The sequence below is a fragment of the Phyllobates terribilis genome, unplaced genomic scaffold (genome assembly GCF_046119375.1).
Source record: "Phyllobates terribilis strain yellow unplaced genomic scaffold, ASM4611937v1 Scaffold_10__3_contigs__length_209671492, whole genome shotgun sequence".
NCBI lineage: Eukaryota > Metazoa > Chordata > Amphibia > Anura > Dendrobatidae > Phyllobates > Phyllobates terribilis.
Window position 1 is genome coordinate 25412757 of NW_027362770.1, and position 22290 is coordinate 25435046.

The window sequence follows — 22290 nt, forward strand, 5'->3', positions numbered from 1 at the left end:
TATCTGACATGAAATCAGAATAAATCTTTCCCGTTTTAGATCAATTAGGATCGCAATAAGTTTTAATTTTGCCAAATGCCAGAATAATGAGAGAGAGATAATGTTTTAAGGCATTTACATACAGTACATGTAAACTTCTTGTTTCAACTGTACTGTATATATATTCTTCTGCTTCTGGGATTTGAACCCAGAAGCTCCACTAAATGAGCCTGAAGCTTTAAATTTCAACCATAGGGTCAAATGATAGGGACTGGAAGTTTTTCTTGGCTTATGGGATCAACCCTGAAAATACTCAGGGTGTTTAAAAGTCATTGTGATTCTGATTCTGATGTTTGAAAAAAGTGAGATATCAGAGTCACATATCAAAGTCACACATCATTTGAATTCGACATGGACGAGGTCTGTGTAGAAGTCCCAATGAGTTTCAGACAGATTTGCACTGAAAATCACAACCAAATAGAATGCCTAAGTTATTTCAACTGAGTGTATAGCTCAATGGTAGGTGTACTGGCTTCTAGGCAGAGTTTTGGGTTCAAGTCCCAGCATCGTACAGTGAACTTTTTTTTTATTATTATCAGTTGTAAAAGTCAGATGTCAAAGTCACATATCAAAGTCACATGTTAAAGTCAGTTCTCAGACAGGGTATTTAGCCTCAAACTGACATTATTCTCATGTTTGACTTTGATATCTGATCATGTCCTAAAATGGACACTGTACACACCTCTTCATGAAATCTGCAGTGTCTGACAAGTGTCACTGCTGAGTAGTCTTGCTGATTGACAGTCAACTTCCCCCATCTAGGCAGCGGGGAGCTGGCTTTCCTTCTAAATGACGTCGGCAGTGGTGCTTCGCCGACAGAGCAGGATGAAAGAGTAGGAGCTGCTCTTTCAATGTGACGTCACAGGCAGCAGGAGAATCGTCAGCAGGAGATACAGTATATACTACACAACACAGGAGAGCTGACGGATCCTCTATACTACACAACACAGGAGAGCTGACAGATCCTCTATACTATACAACACAGGAGAGCTGACAGATCCTCTATATACTACACAACACAGGAGAACTGACAGATCCTCTATATACTACACAACACAGGAGAGCTGACAGATCCTCTATACTGCACCACACATGAGAGCTGACAGATCCTGTATATGCTACACCACACAGGAGAGCTGACAGATCCTCTATATACTACACAACACAGGAGAGCTGACAGATCCTCTATACTACACAACACAGGAGAGCTGACAGATCCTCTATATACTACACCACACGGGAGAGCTGACAGATCCTCTATATACTACACCACACAGGAGAGCTGACAGATCCTCTATATACTTCACCACACAGGAGAGCTGACAGATCCTCTATGTAATACACCACACAGGAGAACTGACAGATCCTCTATATACCACACCACACGGGAGAGCTGACAGATCCTCTATATACTACACCACACAGGAGAGCTGACAGATCCTCTTTATACTTCACCACACAGGAGAGCTGACAGATCCTCTATGTAATACACCACACAGGAGAGCTGACAGATCCTGTATATACTACACCACACAGGAGAGCTGACAGATCCTCTATATACTACACCACACAGGAGAGCTGACAGATCCTCTATATACTACATCACACAGGAGAGCCGACAGATCCTCTATATACTACACCACACAGGAGAACTGACAGATCCTCTATATACTATACCACATAGGAGAGCTGACAGATCATCTATTAATTACCTATATACTACACCACGCAGGAGAGCTGACAGATCCTCCATACTGCACCACACAGGAGAGCGGACAGATCCTCTATATACTACACCACACAGGAGAGCTGACAGATCCTCTATATACTACACCACACAGGAGAGCTGACAGATCCTCTATATACTACACCACACAGGAGAGCTGACAGATCCTCTATATACTACACCACACAGGAGAGCTGACAGATCCTGTATATACTATACCACATAGGAGAGCTGACTGATCCTCTATATACTACACCACACAGGAGAGCTGACAGATCCTCTATTAACTACCTATATACTACACCACACAGGAGAGCTGACAGATCCTGTATATACTACACCACACACGAGAACTGACAGATCCTCTATATACTACACCACACAGGAGAGCTGACAGATCCACTATATACTACACCACACAGGAGAGCTGACAGATCCTCTATATACTATACCACATAGGAGAGCTGACTGATCCTCTATATACTACACCACACAGGAGAGCTGACAGATCCTCTATATACTACACCACACAGGACACATTCTCTATATAATACACCACACAGGAGAAATTATATATCCTGTATATACTACACCACACAGGAGAGCTGACAGATCCTCTATATACTATACCACATAGGAGAGCTGACCGATCCTCTATATACTATACCACACAGGAGAGCTGACAGATCCTCTATATACTACACCACACAGGACACATCTATATATATAATCGTCTTATCCCGTCTGTCTGTCTTTCTGTCTGTGCAGGAAATCCCGCGTCGCTCATTGGTCTGGCAGCGGCCAATCAGCGACACGGGATTTCTGAAAAAAGATGGCGGCCGTTAGCGGCTCATCTGCGGGACGGAGATGCAGCAGGGAGATGACCGGCGCAAGGCGCTCATCTCCCGGCCGATAGCAGCAGAAGGACCTCGACCGCCGGCGCTGCTGACCTCCATGCGGCTAGGGTGTCAAGGGAGAACCGGGGAGCAGCGCTGCGGGTCGGGATACTTCTGCTGCGAGCAGCCACTCATCTCCCGGCTTCTTGCAGCGGAAGTAGCCGCACAGGCAGCGGCGCTGACATCCATGCGGCTAGGGTGTCAAGGGAGGACCGGGGAGCGGCGCTGCGGGTCGGGACACTTCTGCTGCGAGCAGTCGCTCATCTCCCGGCTTCTCGCAGCGGAAGTACCCGCACAAACAGCGACGCTCCCCGGTCCTCACCAATACGATTCCGCTCCCCGGTCCTCACCAATACGATTCGCTGATTGGTCGCGCTCTCCTGCCGCGACCAATCAGTGATCTTGGCGCAAAAGTTAAAACCGCTGTGCAGATTGGTCGCGGCCACTGCACGCGTCCAATCAGCGATCTTGGAGCCACATTTAACCCCTTAACAACATCTGACGTACTAATACGCATCTGTGCCCTGGGACTTAAGAGCCAGACCTGTATTAGTACGTCATGGCGATCGCGTGCGCGCACACAGGCTGTGCGGGCGTGATCGCCGCCGGGTGTCAGCTGATTTTCACAGCTGACACCCGATACTATGTGCAGGGAGCGGTCCTGCACCGCTCCCAGCACATTAACCCCCGCGATGCTGCGATCGAAGTCGATCGAAGTCGATCGCAGCATTGCGGGGGGAAGGGGAGGTGATCGCAGATACTCACCTCCTCTTCCGGCTTCCAGCGCTGTCTGCAAAGGCTTCCCGGGTGTTGCCATGACGACCCGATGTCGTCATGACAACATCCGGGTCACCAGACAGCAGGAAGATTGTTTGGACATGCGCAGTGCATCTCCAAACAATCTTCTCCCTGTCCAGCGCTGAGAGCCTGCATGACACAGGGATGGTGCTTCATTCCTGTGCCATGCAGGCGATCAGAGAAAAAAAAGTGAAAGTCCCAGAGTGGGACAAAGTAATAAAATATAAAAACTGTCAGAAAGTGAAAAAAAAAAAAAAAATTGCAAAAATATATAAAAAAAAAAAAAATAATAATCCACCAAAAATAAAAATATAATGTACCCATCAATAAATATTATTATAAAAAAAAAAAAAAAAAAAAAGTACACATATTTGGTATCGCCGCGTCCGGAACAACCTGACCTATAAAACTGTCCCACTAGTTAACTCATTCAGTGAACACGGTAAAAAAAAAAAAAAAAAACGAAGCAAAAAACAATGCTTTTTTTTTTCACTTTTTCATTTTTACGAATCAATTTGTGAAGTACCTGGGGGTTCCAAGTGCTCACTATGCATCTAGATAGGTGCCTTGGGGGGTCTAGTTTCCAAAATGGGGTCACTTGTGGGGGAGCTCCAATGTTTGGGCACACAGGGGCTCTCCAAATGAAACATGATGTCCGCTAACAATTTGAGCCGACAATTTGTTAGCGGATACCATGTTGCTTTTGGAGAGTCCCTGTGTGCCCAAACATTGGAGCTCCCCCACAAGTGACCCCATTTTGGAAACTAGACCCCCCAAGGCACCTATCTAGATGCATAGTGAGCACTTGGAACCCCCAGGTGTTTCACAAATTGATTCATAAATATGAAAAAGTGTTTTTTTTTTCACTTTTTCATTTTTACAAATCAATTTGTGAAGCACCTGGGGGTTCCAAGTGCTCACTATGCATCTAGATAGGTGCCTTGGGGGGTCTAGTTTCCAAAATGGGGTCACTTATGGGGGAGCTCCAATGTTTGGGCACACTGGGGCTCTCCAAACACAACATGGCGTCCGCTAATTATTCAAGCAAATTTTACAATCAAAAAGTCAAATGACGCTCCTTCCCTTCTGAGTCCTGCCGTGCGCCCAATCAGTGTTTTTTCCCCACATATTGGGTATCTGCGTGCCCAGGGTAAATTGCACAACAAATTTTGGGGTCCATTTTTTCTTGTTACCCCTGTGAAAATAAAAAAAAATGGGTCTAAAGTAACATTTTTGTGAAAAAAGTTAAATGTTCATTTTTTTCTTCCACATTCAAAAAATTCCTATGAAGCACCTGAAGGGTTAATAAAGTTCTTGAATGTGGTTTTGAGCACCTTGAGGGGAGCAGTTTTTAGAATGGTGTCACTTTTGGGTATTTTCTGTCATAAAGACTAGTGTTGAGCCACCCCCGTAGTGTTCGAGTTCGGTTCGGTTCGTCGAACACCCGTGTGTTCGCCGAACTGTTCGTCGAACTGTTCGTCGAACACCTTCGAACACCGTTAAAACCAATGGCAGGCAAACAAAAACACATAGAAACACATAGAAAACACCTTCAAAGGTGTCCAAAAGCTGACAAACTGCTCAGAAGACATAACTAACACATGGAAAAGTGACAAGTACATATAGTCATGCGAAAATAAAAGAGGTGGAGGAGTAAAAGGAGGGGGAGACACAGATATAGGCATGTCATGCCCTTCTAAAATCCAAAAAGTGAGAAGCCGACACGGCCAGTCCGCTCCTGCCCGTGCCACCTCCGTGTCGCCGGGTTTGTGCCAGAGCCGCGGTGAACCCTGATGGCCAGCCCCCCTCTCCCAATACTGGTGCCTGTCCGCTGGTGGGTCGAGCGAGCCCCCCTGTGGTGGAGGCAGCTCTAAGCTTTTTAATTTAAATTGTCTCTCTAATTTGAATGAATACACTTTAAATCCATTTACAAGGATCTATTGGAGGGCAAGTCTCATGCCAGCAGCCGCGTAATTCCAGCTCCAGTAGCGTCCACTAAAGCTGCTGCAGTTAAAAAGCTTTTATAAGGATCAAGCTCGGCTGTCCACCGCAAGGCATCCTACTGCCAGTCCCAGCCCCTATGCCTTGGGGTGCCTCCTGATGCTCTTCACTGAGTATCCCGTGGTCCCGAAGCATTTCCTTTGAAAAAATGAAGTGTCCAAACTACAGGTGGTGTAGCTTGCTTAACAGCCGGGATAATCCGCTGACTAGCAGACCCTGCTACTAGGCACAAAGTATTTCCTGGGCTAGATGCAGTTAAAAATTTGTAATTAGATACTCTCGTTGGATGCTGAGAAAGCATTCCATAGAGTCTCCTGGCACGCCATATATGATTCTCTTAAAAAGCTTGGGGTAGGGGTCTAGGGGACCCTTTTATAGCCAAAATCACGGCCCTGTATCGCAATACGTCACCTAGGCTGAAGATAAATGGAACTGTAGCACCCTGAGGGCTCGGTTGCTACAGAGGTATTGCACCTCACCCAGAGGTGTGATATCTCACTCTCAGGTAAGGATGTAGTGTGGATCAGGACCCGACACCTGCATGCATTACACCACATTGCCGTGGGGCAGGGCGACCAATATGCCCCTGAGATGGGCACGACAGTCCCTGTCCCTGGCTGGAGTGGGGGGAGGGAACACTGAGGAAGGGGAACCCTGTAGTGCAGGAGCAGGGAGGAAGCAGTTCCTGGGTGCATTGAGAAGGGAGTATAAAAGGTGGGCACCATCTTAGTTCAGTGCAGAGAAGTCTGAGCAGAAGTGGCAGGGAGCAGGGGCTCTGCATGAGCTCTGCTCCGGAGGCGGGCCTAGTAACAGAGGCCCAGGCCTGGAAGAGGGAGAAGGAAGGAAGAGGAGCGGAGAAGGCTCCAGGAACGAGGAACGAAGGGATCTCAGGGGTGCGGACGGGCGAGTCGCCACCGCACGCCAGAATCCACCTGCGTGGAGGGGTCAGGCCAAAGGGGGAGACCGGTCCCCGAAACTAGTGGAGGCAGGAAACGACTCTCAGCTAGAAACAGGAGGCTGTGACATTTTATGTGGCGCAGCCCCTCGCTACACCCGCTAGAAAGGCACCACATAGGGTCAGGGAAACTGGCGCCAAGTTTACCAAGAGGAGGCCCGAGGCAGCCGGACAGAAGGGTTGGTAAGAAAGGCCAGACAAAGGACACACAAAGGGGGTCCTGTGAAGCGCTCCAAAGTTATCTGGGAGTTGTCTGAGCCCCTCACCTGGTGAGCACAGTACGACGTGGGCAGCCGTTACCTGCAGACGTGGTCTGGATAATAAGAACTGTGAGTAAAGGCCCTGGACTGCATCACTGACTCCGTGTCATTACTGCTGCTGCCCTGCACCATCACCCCCATCCTCCGCATACACTGCCCTGAGGCTATACTCCTCCCGTGGGGAGTTATGCTACGCTCTGCTGCACCCACAACACCAGCCTCAGCGGTCTGCCCTGGAGCGGCGGTTCACTCTGTCCGCAATCCACGGGTGGCGTAGTCGGACATTTAAACATCAAAACCACATAAATAGTTCCGCCACTGGTTTGACCGCCCTGAGCCACGGAACCGGGTTGCCGCCACGGAGACTACAACCACCAGCATCCACCAAAAAGGGTCCGGCTCCGGGTGTCCCAAGGCCCAGGGGGCGCGTCAGAACATTTTCATCACCTTTCACAATCACCAATGGGACAAGGCAGGGATGTTCTCTGTCCCCTCTCTTATACATCCTAGTGACGGAGCACCTGCTCTCATCAATTCGCCATAACCCCAATATTAGGTGGATTGAGGTGGGAGGCACCGAGTACAAGTGCTCTCTATTTGCTGACGATGTCCTAGTATATATCACTCAATCACATATATCCATCCATGCTGTTATGGCTGAAATAGATCACTTTGTTACATGGTCAAATTTTAAAATCAATGCAGCGAAGTCTGAGGCCCTCGATGTCTCCCTCCCCAAATACATATAGGATTCCATCCAGTCCAACTTTCCCTTTGCCTGGCCCTCACAGGGTATCAAATACTTAGGAATTCCTATTCATAGAGAACTCTCCCATCTATGTTATCTTAATTTTGGGCCCTTTATTGAACAACTCCATACAGACCACGGTTGGCAAGTTAGAACTGTAAGATTCACTACGTGAACCACTGGTGTTTTGTGGAAAAGCACATGTACACTGTGTTCCAAATTATTATGCAAAAAGTGTTTAGGAGTGATAAGGGAAGAATTTGTTTGTTTGTCAGTTAAACTCATTGATGGTGATGTGTGTCAGGGCTCTTTATATCACTGTAAGCAATTGCAGACACCAGTGCTAATTAGTTTGTCAGGTGTGTCCAATGAAAGGCAAGACTACTTAAGAAGGCTCTCTCACATTATTCAGCAGCCTACATTTTCTGCCAAAATGGGAAAGAAAAAGGATGTGTCGGCTGCTGAGAAGCAACAAATTGTGGAGTGTTTAGGTCAAGGCATGACTACAATCAACATTGTGCGATGATCAGGATGAAGTGTCTTGGCAATCAAGAAGTATGTAGCTGATTCACAGTACACACGTGTGCGTGCTGATAAGGGCAAATTGAGGACTCTTTCCTACAGGCAATTACGTCAGGTTGAAAGAGCAGCGGCAAAAAAGCCTTGTCATAGCAGCAGACAAGTTTTTGAAGCTGCTTGTGCCTCCAACGTCCCCCGAACAACAAGATGCAGGGTCCTTCAGAGGTTTGCAGCTGTGCATACGCCATCCTGTCGACCTCCTCTATCCACTTCACACAAGCAGAAACGGCTCCAGTGGGCCAAACATTACATGAAGACTGATTTCAAAACTGTTTTGTTCACGGATGAGTGCCGTGCAGCGCTCGATGGTCCAGATGGATAGAGTGGAGGATGGCTGGTTGATGGACACCCCACGCAAACACGGCTACAGCGCCAACAAGGAGGAGGTGGAGTAATGTTTTGGGCTGGAATCATGGGGAGAGAGATTGTCGGCCCCTTTAGGATCCCTGAAGGCGCTAAAGATGAACTCCATAATGTATGTGGATTTTCTCAAACAGCATTTCCTGCCATGGTTCAAGAAGAAGAACCGTGTATTTCACAGCAAGATCATTTTTCTGCATGATAATGCACCATCTCATGCTGCACATAAAACATCTGCATCTCTGGCTGATATGGGCATAAAAGGGGACAAACTTATGGTGTGACCCCCATGCTCCCCTGACCTCTACCCCATTCAGAACCTTTGGAGCATCATTAAAAGGAGTGTCTATGATGGCGGGAGGCAGTTCACATCTAAGCAACAGCTCTGGGAGGGTATTCTGTCCTCATGCAAAACAATTGAAGCAGAAACCATCCAAAACCTGACAAATTCAATGGACGAGAGAGTTCAGAAGCTCCTTTCGAACAAGGGGTCCTATGTGAAAATGTAACATCACCTAGAATAAAGTTTTGAGTTGAAAACTGTTTGATTTCAGTTTCTAACAACCTGCTAATGCTTATAATTTCAAAAATGACCATTTTTTTGGTCTTTATTAAAATGAAAAGGTTGATCGAAAAGTTTGGGGGATCTAAGAGTGTGGCAACCCAGTAGTCATGATTACTTCGAATTCTGACAATATGAGGGTCATGCTGCAGGTAGTGCAGCAAGAAGGCACTTATGTGTCTTGCGCATCTCGGAGCCCCAAAATTATTTTCCGGGCTAGATGCAGCTAAAAATTATTTTTAATTTTAAATCTGGTGGAGCTTATTATAGATGGCCTAATAGGATTAGTGCTGCACACTGCTACAAAGCCCAAATTATTTTCCAGTCAAGATACAGATAAACATGATTAGTAATTTGAAAGCTTAAAACGGTTGGTAGGCTGATTTTAAATAATCATCAAGCTTTTACTCTCCCCAGGATGACACAGGGGTAGAAAAGTCGTTTCGGATCCATGATTTGTTCATCTTTATGAACGTGAGTCTGTCTACATTATCAGTGGAGAGCCGCGTGCGCTTATCTGTCAGCACACCACCAGCAGCGCTGAACACACGTTCAGACAGAACGCTGGCTGCGGGGCATGACAAGATCCCCAAGGCGTAAGTGGCTAGCTCCGGCCATTTATCCAGATTGGAAGCCCAAAAAGAGCAAGGGTCCAGTGACACAGTCGTGGCTTCAATGTTTACTTGGAGATACTCCTGTACCATCGTCTCTAGGCGTTGACTATGTGTCAGACTTCTTGTCTCCTGTGGCCTTGCAAAGGATGGGCTAAAAAAGTGGTGAAATGATTCCGCAAAATTGATGTTACCACCAGATACTGTGGTTCTGTTACGGTTTGAGTGCTGAACACTTGACGGTCCCACGGTTGGCAAGTTGGAACTGTGAGATTCACTACGTGCACCACTGGTATTTTGTGGAAAAGCACATGTAAGATTCTGCAACAGTCTCTGCTGATACTCCTGCATGCGTGCATCCCTTTCTATGGCAGGAATAATTTCTGCAAATTTACTTTTGTACCGGGGATCTAACAGTGTGGCAACCCAGTAGTCAGGATTATTTCTAATTCTCACAATTCGAGGGTCATGTTGCAGGTAGTGCAGCAAGAAGGCACTCATGTGTGTTGCGCATCCAGGAGCACCAAGTCCCTGTTGTGTTGGTGGCGAGGTAACAATCATGCTTCCTTCCTCTGTCCTCTCCCCCCAACCTCGCACAACAGAAATGTGATCAAGGTCTCCCTCATCTGATGAGTCTTCCATCAGTTCGTCCTCCACTTCTTCCTGGGCTCCTGCACCTTCCTCGCTAGTTTGGCTGCTACCATGCGCCCTGGTAAAACCATCTCCCCCACCCTCACATGCCTGCCGCCTTGGTGCTGCCGACCGTCTGGACCTTGCAGATGTTAGCCCTTCCGCATACAACTCCTCCTCCTCTACTTCCTCCACCTCCTCTTGTGCCACCACCTGACTCCGAATTCTGTTTAACATGTGCTCCAGCATGTAAATCACCGGAATAGTCATGCTGATAATGGCATCGTCAGCACTAAACATCTTCGTCGCCATTTCAAAACTGTGCAGAAGGGTGCATAGGTCCCTGATCTGAGACCACTCCTCCAGCGTGATTTGCCCCACCTCTGAATCTCGTTGGCCCAGGCTATACGTCAGAACGTATTGCACCAGGGCTTGTCGGTGCTGCCACAGTCGCTGCAACATGTGCAGAGTTGAATTCCACCGGGTAGGCACATCGCATTTTAGCCGGTGAAGTGGCAGGCCCAACGACTTCTGTAGAGATGTAAGTCGCTGAGCTGCGGGATGCGAACGGCGGAAGTGAGCACACAGCGACCGTGCCCTCTGCAGAAGGCCATCTAGTCTGGGATAGTGGGCTAAAAATTGCTGGACAACCAGGTTCAATACGTGAGCCATACAAGGCACGTGTGTGACATTGCCCCGGCGAAGGGCCGCACCCAGGTTTGCAGCATTGTCGCACACGGCCTTCCCTGGTTTCAGGTCCAGTGGAGACAACCATTCATGAAATTGGTTCTCCAGAGCTGACCACAACTCCTCAGCTGTGTGACTCACATTTCCCAGACATTTCAATGTAAAAACCGCCTGATGACGTTGAGCCCTACTGCCAGCATAGTAAGGAGGTGTGCAGGATCCCTTCTGCGCAGTTAGAAAGCTTGTGGCATGACCAGACAGGCTTTGGGTGCAGGTGGAAGACCTAGAGGAGGTTGAGGAGGCAGAAGCAGTGGAGGAACTTTGACATAAAGAGGATTGACGCACAACTCGTGGGGACGGCAAGACTTGGACAGCAGCCCCTTGTCCTGCTGTCACCATAGTTACCCAGTGCCCAGTCAGCGACTTGTAACGCCCCTGTCCATGCCTACTCGTCCAAGTGTCTGTGGTGAAATGCACCCTGTCACACACAGAGTTTCTCAAAGAAGCGGTGATGTTGTGTGCGACATGCTGGTGGAGCGCAGGCACACCTTTCTTTGAGAAGTAGTGCCGACTGGGCATCTGGTACTGGGGCACTGCGACGGACATAAGGTCTCGAAAATCCTCTGTGTCCACCAGGCGGAAAGGCAGCATTTCTGTAGCCAAGAGCTTGCAGATGGTGAAATTCAACCTCTTAGCTTTCTCATGGCTAGGAGGAAATGGTCTTTTACTTGTCCACATCTGAGGGACCGAGGGCTGGCTATTGTGCTTAGACGGGGTTGATAAGGGTGTCCCCGGCAAACTGCCGGTCTGTGAGGAAGATGCAGGCGGACATGTTAGGTTGCCTTGATCCAAAGGTGGTGCTATCGATGTCGGACAGCGCTCAACACCAGCTGCTGTTACCACCTCCAAAGAAAATGATGACCTGCCAATCACGCTGGCTGTTGCGGGTAAAGAGGTGGCAGGTCTGCGCCCCAAAACAGGTGTGACTGCTGTCCCCCCAGTCACAGAGGATGAAGAGGCCGCGGATGCACAAGATATGGCAGACGGTGGTTGGCCCGGCCGGCTAGGCCGCATTGTAGCACACTGAGCTTCCCACTGCAACTTATGCTTCATGTCCATGTGCCGGTTCATGCATGAAGTACTCAAACTATGTATTTTTTGGCCTCTACTTAGCTTTTGCTGACAAATGTTACAGATAACACGAGTTGGGTCATCTTTATCGATCTGAAAAAATGCCCAGGCTATGCAAGGCTTAGCACCCATGCGACCTGAAGAGCCACCACGACTTGTGGTGAGAGGCAGAGTTGTGTTTGAGGATGCAGTTGTTGACGTGCTTCCAGTACTACGTCTCTGTCCAGGAAGGCGCAACCTGACCTCGTCGTCACTAGCATCTTCCTCCACCTCCTCTGCTGACCTCATCTCTTGGCTGACTGTGGGTTGACAGTAAGTGGGATCTCCAACCTCATCATCATCACCCTGTGTGTTATCACACCCGTCGTCCTCAGAGCCAACCTGTTCCTGCCCTGACAAAAAACTAAAGTTGTCGCTCCAATCAGGTATTTGAGTCTTATCATCGTCTTCCTCATTGTCTCCACCAACAGGAGTTACAGTTTGGGAATGAGGGTCTACATTATGGTCAGAACCTTCTGCGTCTGGTCCTGGATCCGACTCATAAAGATTCTGGGCATCAGTGCAGATCATTTCCTCGTCTGGATTCACAGAAGCGCTGGAGTCGACCTCTGATTCCCAGGCTATAGTATGAGTAAACAGCTCTGCAGACTCAACCATCTGTTCTACCTCATACTCAGACGGGCAGCTGGAGATTTGGGAGCTGTGAGGAAGCAAGTGCGATTTGGGTGACACCTTTGAGGACTGGAGTATTTGTGATGTTGAAGTTGATGTGGAGGAGAGCCCACTTAAAGGAGCACTTGATATCCGTTGAAGCACCTGCTGTTTTTGTGCCTCATCTGGAATTTGTAGCGATTGGCGTGGCCGTAAGAAAGGGATCTTATCACATTGTCCGCTAAAAGAAGTAGACATTTTACTTTGGCTGGAAGATGGTCTTTCTTCTGCAGATGTTACTGTTGCTTTAACACCTACCCCACGGACACAACCTTTTTTCCCCTTCCCAACACGCCTATTCCCCTTTCCACCAGCAGCAGGCCTTTTTCCACTCATTTTGGTGGTTAACTAATTCACAACTCTGGAGTTGTTTGCACAAAAAAACAATGGATGGTAACCGAGCAGAGCTGAGTGGCCAAACTGTGGTATTAGGCCAAAACTATTGGCTGGGTTAGATGCAGAAAAAAATATATTCAGTTTGCAACCTGATGGAGGTCAGTATAGATGGACTAATAGAGAAAGTCCGACACACTGCTAGAAGGCCAAATATTTTTTCAGAGCTAGATGCAGAAAAAAATTATATTCAGTTTGCAACCTGATGGAGGTCAGTATAGATGGATTAATAGAACAAGACCCACACACAGCTAGAAGCCCAATATTTTTTCAGAGGTAGATGTAGAAAAAAATATATTCAGTTTGCAACCTGATGGAGGTCAGTATAGATGGACTAATACAACAAGTCCCACACACAGCTAGAAGCCCAAATATTTTTTCAGAGGTACTGTAGATGCAGATACAAATTATTTTTAATTTGCAACCTGATGGAGGTCAGTATAGATGGACTAATACAACAAGTCCTACACACAGCTAGAAGCCCAAATATTTTTTCAGAGGTACTGTAGATGCAGATAAAAATTATTTTTAATTTGCAACCTGATGGAGGTCAGTATAGATGGACTAATACAACAAGTCCCACACACAGCTAGAAGCCCAAATATTTTTTCAGAGGTACTGTAGATGCAGATACAAATTATTTTTAATTTGCAACCTGATGGAGGTCAGTATAGATGGACTAATACAACAAGTCCCACACACAGCTAGAAGCCCAAATATTTTTTCAGAGGTACTGTAGATGCAGATAAAAATTATTTTTAATTTGCAACCTGATGGAGGTCAGTATAGATGGACTAATAGAGAAAGTCCGACACACTGCTAGAAGGCCAAATATTTTTTCAGAGCTAGATGCTGAAAAAAATTATATTCAGTTTGCAACCTGATGGAGGTCAGTATAGATGGATTAATAGAACAAGACCCACACACAGCTAGAAGCCCAATATTTTTTCAGAGGTAGATGCAGAAAAAAATATATTCAGTTTGCAACCTGATGGAGGTCAGTATAGATGGACTAATACAACAAGTCCCACACACAGCTAGAAGCCCAAATATTTTTTCAGAGGTACTGTAGATGCAGATAAAAATTATTTTTAATTTGCAACCTGGTGGAGGTCAGTATAGATGGACTAATACAACAAGTCCCACACACAGCTAGAAGCCCAAATATTTTTTCAGAGGTACTGTAGATGCAGATACAAATTATTTTTAATTTGCAACCTGATGGAGGTCAGTATAGATGGACTAATACAACAAGTCCCACACACAGCTAGAAGCCCAAATATTTTTTCAGAGGTAGATGCAGAAAAAAATATATTCAGTTTGCAACCTGATGGAGGTCAGTATAGATGGACTAATACAACAAGTCCCACACACAGCTAGAAGCCCAAATATTTTTTCAGAGGTACTGTAGATGCAGATAAAAATTATTTTTAATTTGCAACCTGATGGAGCTCAGTATAGATGGACTAATACAACAAGTCCCACACACAGCTAGAAGCCCAAATATTTTTTCAGAGGTACTGTAGATGCAGATACAAATTATTTTTAATTTGCAACCTGATGGAGGTCAGTATAGATGGACTAATACAACAAGTCCCACACACAGCTAGAAGCCCAAATATTTTTTCAGAGGTACTGTAGATGCAGATACAAATTATTTTTAATTTGCAACCTGATGGAGGTCAGTATAGATGGACTAATACAACAAGTCCCACACACAGCTAGAAGCCCAAATATTTTTTCAGAGGTACTGTAGATGCAGATAAAAATTATTTTTAATTTGCAACCTGATGGAGGTCAGTATAGATGGACTAATACAACAAGTCCCACACACAGCTAGAAGCCCAAATATTTTTTCAGAGGTACTGTAGATGCAGATACAAATTATTTTTAATTTGCAACCTGATGGAGGTCAGTATAGATGGACTAATAGAGAAAGTCCGACACACTGCTAGAAGGCCAAATATTTTTTCAGAGCTAGATGCAGAAAAAAATTATATTCAGTTTGCAACCTGATGGAGGTCAGTATAGATGGATTAATAGAACAAGACCCACACACAGCTAGAAGCCCAAATATTTTTTCAGAGGTAGATGCAGAAAAAAATATATTCAGTTTGCAACCTGATGGAGGTCAGTATAGATGGACTAATACAACAAGTCCCACACACAGCTAGAAGCCCAAATATTTTTTCAGAGGTACTGTAGATGCAGATAAAAATTAGTTTTAATTTGCAACCTGATGGAGGTCAGTATAGATGGACTAATAGAATGATGCTATGCCCAAAAGATTTTACTTCACTAGGTGCAGTAAAAAAATTGGTATTCTATACACAGGTGGTATATCTTGCAGCACAGATAGGCTACTCCACTGACTAACACACTCTGCAATAGGCCAAAAAGGATTAGCTTTGCTAGATTCAGCCAAATGCTGTGAAAAAAACTTGCACAGCACTGGCACAGACCTGCTTGGCAAAAACTGATAGGAACTGATGTAACCTAGTCCTGAAAAGGACTCCAATTACAATTAGTCTTTACTCCCACAACCTATCTATTTAAGAGCACAGACCTCCCTGATAAAAGTCGTAGGAAATGCTGTAACCTAGTCCTTAAAAGGACTGCAATCACAACTATTCCCTACTCCCAAGCTATCTGTATATTTGTGCGAAAATTGGCTTGAAATTAACAAGGTATAGCGCACACAGCAACAGCGGTGCCGTCTAACACGCAGCTGCAGCAGTGAGAAAATGGTGGCGACGGGGAAAATGGCTTGGTCTTATAGGGCAAGGACATGTGACATACACTGCCAATGACACATGCCCTTGCTTGTGTGAAAAAAAGCACTTCGCTCCGTGTGTGCGCTGCTGATAGGCTGACAGATTGCACCTCCCCACTGCAAATGCGGGAAAGAGAAAAAAAAATGGAGATCTTCATTGTTCCTGCAGAGATCCATCCCCTGCCCCTCCCCCCACCCCGCTGTACACTCAAACTGCGTATTAACATTAATTTTCATCATTACTGAGAAAAAATCCAGTTATGATTTTGGTGCACGAACAGTTATCGAACATAACCTCGAACAGCCGAATTTTTATCAAATTGTTCGTGTTCGCCGAACGGCTCGAACACCGCCCAAAACAGCTCGAATTTGAGATTGGCGAACAGTTCGAGTAGAACAACGCTCATCTCTAATAAAGACCTCTCAAAGTGACTTCAAATGTGATGTGGTCCCTAAAAAGATGGTTTTGTAAATTTTGTTGGAAAAATGAGAAATCGCTGCTCAACCTTTAACCCTTATAGCTTCCTAACAAAAAAAAATTTTGGTTCCAAAATTGTGCTGATGTAAAGTAGACACGTGGGAAATGTTATTTATTAACTCTTTTGCGTGACATATCTCTCTGATTTAAGGGCATAAAAATTTAAATTTTGAAAATTGCTAAATTTTCAAAATTTTCGCCAAATTTCCATTTTTTTCACAAATAAACGCAAGTGATATCGAAGAAATTTTACCACAATCATGAAGTACAATATGTCACGAAAAAACAATCTCAGAATCAGGGGGACCCGTTGAAGCGTTCCAGAGTAATTACCTGATAAAGTGACAGTGGTCAGAATTGTAAAAATTGGCCTGGTCATTAACGTGCAAACCACCCTCGGGGCTTAAGGGGTTAAACACTGATGTGCTGATTTTAGCGCCACATTTAAACACTGCTGTGCTGATTGGTCGCGGACGCTGCCCGCTACCAATCAGCAATTTTGGCGCCACATTTAAACACTGCTGTGCTGATTGGTCGTGGACGCTGCCCGCGACCAATCAGCGAGATTGGCGCCAAATTTAAACACCGCTCTGCTGATTGGTGGCGGCCACCAGCCGCGACAAATCAGCGAGATTGGCGACAAATTTAAAAAACGCTCTGCTGATTGGTCGCGGCCGGCGACCGCGACCAATCAGCAATATTGGCGCCAAATTTAAACACCCCTCTGCTGATTGGTCGCGACCGCCAGCTGCGACCAATCAGCGATATTGGCGCCAAATTTAAACACCGCTCTGCTGATTGGTCACGACCGCCAGCTGCGACCAATCCGCGACATTGGCGCCAAATTTAAACACTGCTCTGCTGATTGGTCGCGGTCGCCGGCAGCGACCAATCAGCGATTTTGGCGCCAAATTTAAACACACTCTCCAGTCCTCACTAACACGGTTCGCTGATTAGTCGTGGCCGCCACCCGCAAACAATCAGCAATATTGGCGCCAAATTTAAACCCCGCTCTGCTGATTGGTCGCGGTCGCCGGCCGCGACCAATCAGCAGTATTTATGAAAATACTATACTATACTATTTTTAATGGTGTTTTATTTGTTTGTCGGTTTGTCATTTTGTGTATATGTGTCAGGAATTATTTGTATTCAATAAATTGATATATTTTTATGGATCTTTGTTGTTATTGATAATTATTTGGTTACTTTTTGACTATTTGGGTGATCACTGCTAGTTTGCATCTCTTCTTTTTGCTGTTTTCATACTTACTATTTTATGAGATGCTGCAGGTAGATCCCGTTTATTAGATGGTGCCCTCCTCATTGTTTGGTGGTTCACCAATCAGCAGTATTGGCGCCAAATTTAAACACTACTCTGCTGATTGCTCGCGGTCGCCGAACTTGACCAATCAGCATTATTGGCGCCAAATTTAAACACCGCTTTGCTTATTGGTCGCGGTGGCCGGCCGCGACCAAGCAGCGATATTGGCGCCAAATTTAAACACCGCTTTGCTGATTGGTCGCGGTGGCTGGCCGCGACCAAACAGCGATATTGGCGCCAAATTTAAACACCGCTCTGCTGATTGGTCGCGGTCGCCGAACTTGATCAATCAGCATTATTGGCGCCAAATTTAAACACCGCTTTGCTTATTGGTCGCGGTGGCCGGCCGCGACTAATCAGCATTATTGGCGCCAAATTTAAACATCGCTTTGCTGATTGGTCGCGGTGGCCGGCCGCGACCAAACAGCGATATTGGCGCCAAATTTAAACACCGCTCTGCTGATTGGTCGCGGTTGCCGGTCGCGATTAATCAGCATTATTGGCGCCAAATTTAAACACCGCTCTGCTGATTGGTCGCGGCCATGAACAATCACCATTATTGGCGCCAAATTTAAATACCGCTCTGCTGATTGGTCGCGTTCGCTGGCAGCGACCAATCAGCATTATTGGAGCCAAATTTAAACGCCGCTCTGCTGATTAGTCGCGACCACCGGCCGTGAACAATCAGCGATATAGGCGCCAAATTTTAACACCGCTTTGCTGATTGGTCACGGTTGCCGGCCACGACCAATCAGCGATTTTGCTGCCAAATTTAAACACGCTCTCCAGTCCTCACTAACACGGTTTGCAGATTGGTCGTGGCCGCCGCCTGCGACCAATCACCGATATGGCCGCCAAATTTAAACACTGCTTTGCTGATTGGTCGCGGTTGCCGGCCGCGACCAATCAGCGATTTAGGCGCAAGATTTAAACACCGCTCTGCTGTATGCACCCGGTCGGCCGCATACATATTTTAGAATACCCGATGTGTTAGAATCGGGCCACCATCTAGTATAATATAATGATCCCACAGACTCACATATAATATAATGTTACCACAGACCCACAAATAATATAATGACCCCACAGACTCACATATAATATAATGTTACCAAAACCCACAAATAAAATAATTACCCCACAGACCCACATATAATATAATGTCCCCACAGACCCACATATAATATAATGTCACCAAAGACCCACATATACAGTGCTGGCCAAAAGTATTGGCACCCCTGCAATTCTGTCAGATAATACTCAGTTTCTTCCTGAAAATGATTGCAATCACAAATTCTTTGGTATTATTATCTTCATTTAATTTGCTTGCAAGGAAAAAACACAAAAGAGAATGAAGCAAAAATCAAATCATGGATCATTTCACACAAAACTCCAAAAAAGGGCCGGACAAAAGTATTGGCACCCTCAGCCTAATACTTGGTTGCACAACCTTTAGCCAAAATAACTGCGAACAACCGCTTCCGGTAACCATCAATGAGTTTCTTACAATGCTCTGCTGGAACTGTAGACCATTCTTCTTTGGCAAACTGCTCCAGGTCCCTGATATTTGAAGGGTGCCTTCTCCAAACTGCCATTTTGAGATCTCTCCACAGGTGTTCTATGGGATTCAGGTCTGGACTCATTGCTGGCCACCTTAGAAGTCTCCAGTGCTTTCTCTCAAACCATTTTATAGTGCTTTTGGAAGTGTGTTTTGGGTCATTGTCCTGCTGGAAGACCCATGACCTCTCACACTGGGCCCTACATTATGCTGTAAAATTTGTTGGTAGTCTTCAGACTTCATAATGCCATGCACACAGTCAAGCAGTCCAGTGCCAGAGGCAGCAAAGCAACCCCAAAACATCAGGGAACCTCCGCCATGTTTGACTGTAGGGACCGTGTTCTTTTCTTTGAATGCCTCTTTTTTTTTCCTGTACACTCTATGTTGATGCTTTTTCCCAAAAAGCTCTACTTTTTTCTCATCTGACCAGAGAACATTCTTCCAAAACGTTTTAGGCTTTCTCAGGTAAGTTTTGGCAAACTCCAGCCTGACTTTTTTATGTCTCGGGGTAAGAAGTGGGGTCTTCCTGGGTATCCTACCATACAGTCCCTTTTCATTCAGACGCCGACGGATAGTACGGGTTGACACTGTTGTACCCTCGGACTGCAGGGCAGCTTGAACTTGTTTGGATGTTAGTCGAGGTTCTTTATCCACCATCCGCACAATCTTGCGTTGAAATCTCTCGTCAATTTTTCTTTTCCGTCCACATCTAGGGAGGTTAGCCACAGTGCCATGGGCTTTAAACTTCTTGATGACACTGCGCACGGAAGACACAGGAACATTCAGGTCTTTGGAGATGGACTTGTAGCCTTGAGATTGCTCATGCTTCCTCACAATTTGGTTTCTCAAGTCCTCAAACAGTTCTTTGGTCTTCTTTCTTTTCTCCATGCTCAATGTGGTACACACAAGGACACAGGACAGAGGTTGAGTCAACTTTAATCCATGTTAACTGGCTGCAAGTGTGATTTAGTTATTGCCAACACCTGTTAGGTGCCACAGGTAAGTTACAGGTGCTGTTAATTACACGAATTAGAGAAGCATCACATGATTTTTCAAACGGTGCCAATACTTTTGTCCACCCCCTTTTTTAGGTTTGGTGTGGAATTATATCCAATTTGGCTTTAGGACAATTCTTTTTGTGTTTTTTTCATTGAAGACAAATTAAATGAAGATAATAATACCAAAGAATTTGTGATTGCAATCATTTTCAGGAAGAAACTGAGTATTATCTGACAGAATTGCAGGGGTGCCAATACTTTTGTCCAGCACTGTAATATAATGTTCCCAAAGACCCACATATAATATAATGTTACCACAAACCCACATATAATATAATGTCCCCACAGTTCCACATATAATATAATGTCCCCACAGACCCATAAATAATATAATGTCCCCACAGACCCACATATAATATATTGACCCCACAGACCCACATATAATATAATGGCACCAAAGACCCACATATAATATAATGTTCCCACAGACCCACATATAATATAATGTTCCCACAGACCCACATATAATATAATGTTACCACAGACCCACATATAATATAATCACCCCACAGACCCACATATATTATAATGTTACCACAGACCCACATATAATATAATGTTACCACAGACCCACATATAATATAATGTTCCCACAGACCCACATATAATATAATGTTACCCCAGACCCACATATAATATAATGACCACACAGACCCATACATAATATAATGTTACCACAGACCCACATATAATATAATGTCCCCACAGACGCACATATAATATAATGTCACCAAAGACCCACATATAATATAATGTTCCCACAGACCCACATATAATATAATGTCCCCACAGACCCACATATAATATGTTACCACAGACCCACATATAATATAATGTCCCCACAGACCCACATATAATATAATGTCCCCACAGACCCACATATAATATAATGTCCTCACAGACCCACATATAATATAATGTCCACACAGACCCACATATAATATAATGTCCTCACAGACCCACATATATAATGTCCCCACAGACCCACATATAATATAATGTTACCACAGACCCACATATAATATAATGTTACCACAGACCCACATATAATATTATGTCCCCACAGACCCACATATAATATAATGTCCTCACAGACCCACATATAATATAATGTCCTCACAGATCCACATATAATATAATATCCTCACAGACCCACATATAATATAATGTCCTCACAGACCCACATATAATATGTTACCACAGACCCACATATAATATAATGTCCCCACAGACCCACATATAAATATAATGTCCCCACAGACCCACATATAATATAATGTCACCAAAGACCCACATATAATATAATGTTCCCACAGACCCACATATAATATAATGTCCCCACAGACCCACATATAATATAATGTCCCCACAGACCCACATATAATATGTTACCACAGACCCACATATAATATAATGTCCACACAGACCCACATATAATATAATGTCCTCACAGACCCACATATATAATGTCCCCACAGACCCACATATAATATAATGTTACCACAGACCCACATATAATATAATGTCCTCACAGACCCACATATAATATAATGTTACCACAGACCCACATATAATATAATGTCCCCACAGACCCACATATAATATAATGTCCTCACAGACCCACATATAATATAATGTCCTCACAGATCCACATATAATATAATATCCTCACAGACCCACATATAATACAATGTCCTCACAGACCCACATATAATTTAATGTCCTCACAGTCCCACATATAATATGTTACCACAGACCCACATATAATATAATGTCCCCACAGACCCACATATAATATAATGTCCTCACAGACCCACATATAATATAATGTCCCCACAGACCCACATATAATATAATGTCCTCACAGACCCACATATATAATGTCCCCACAGACCCACATATAATATAATGTTACCACAGACCCACATATAATATGTCCTCACAGACCCACATATAATATAATGTTACCACAGACCCACATATAATATAATGTCCCCACAGACAAAAAATATAAT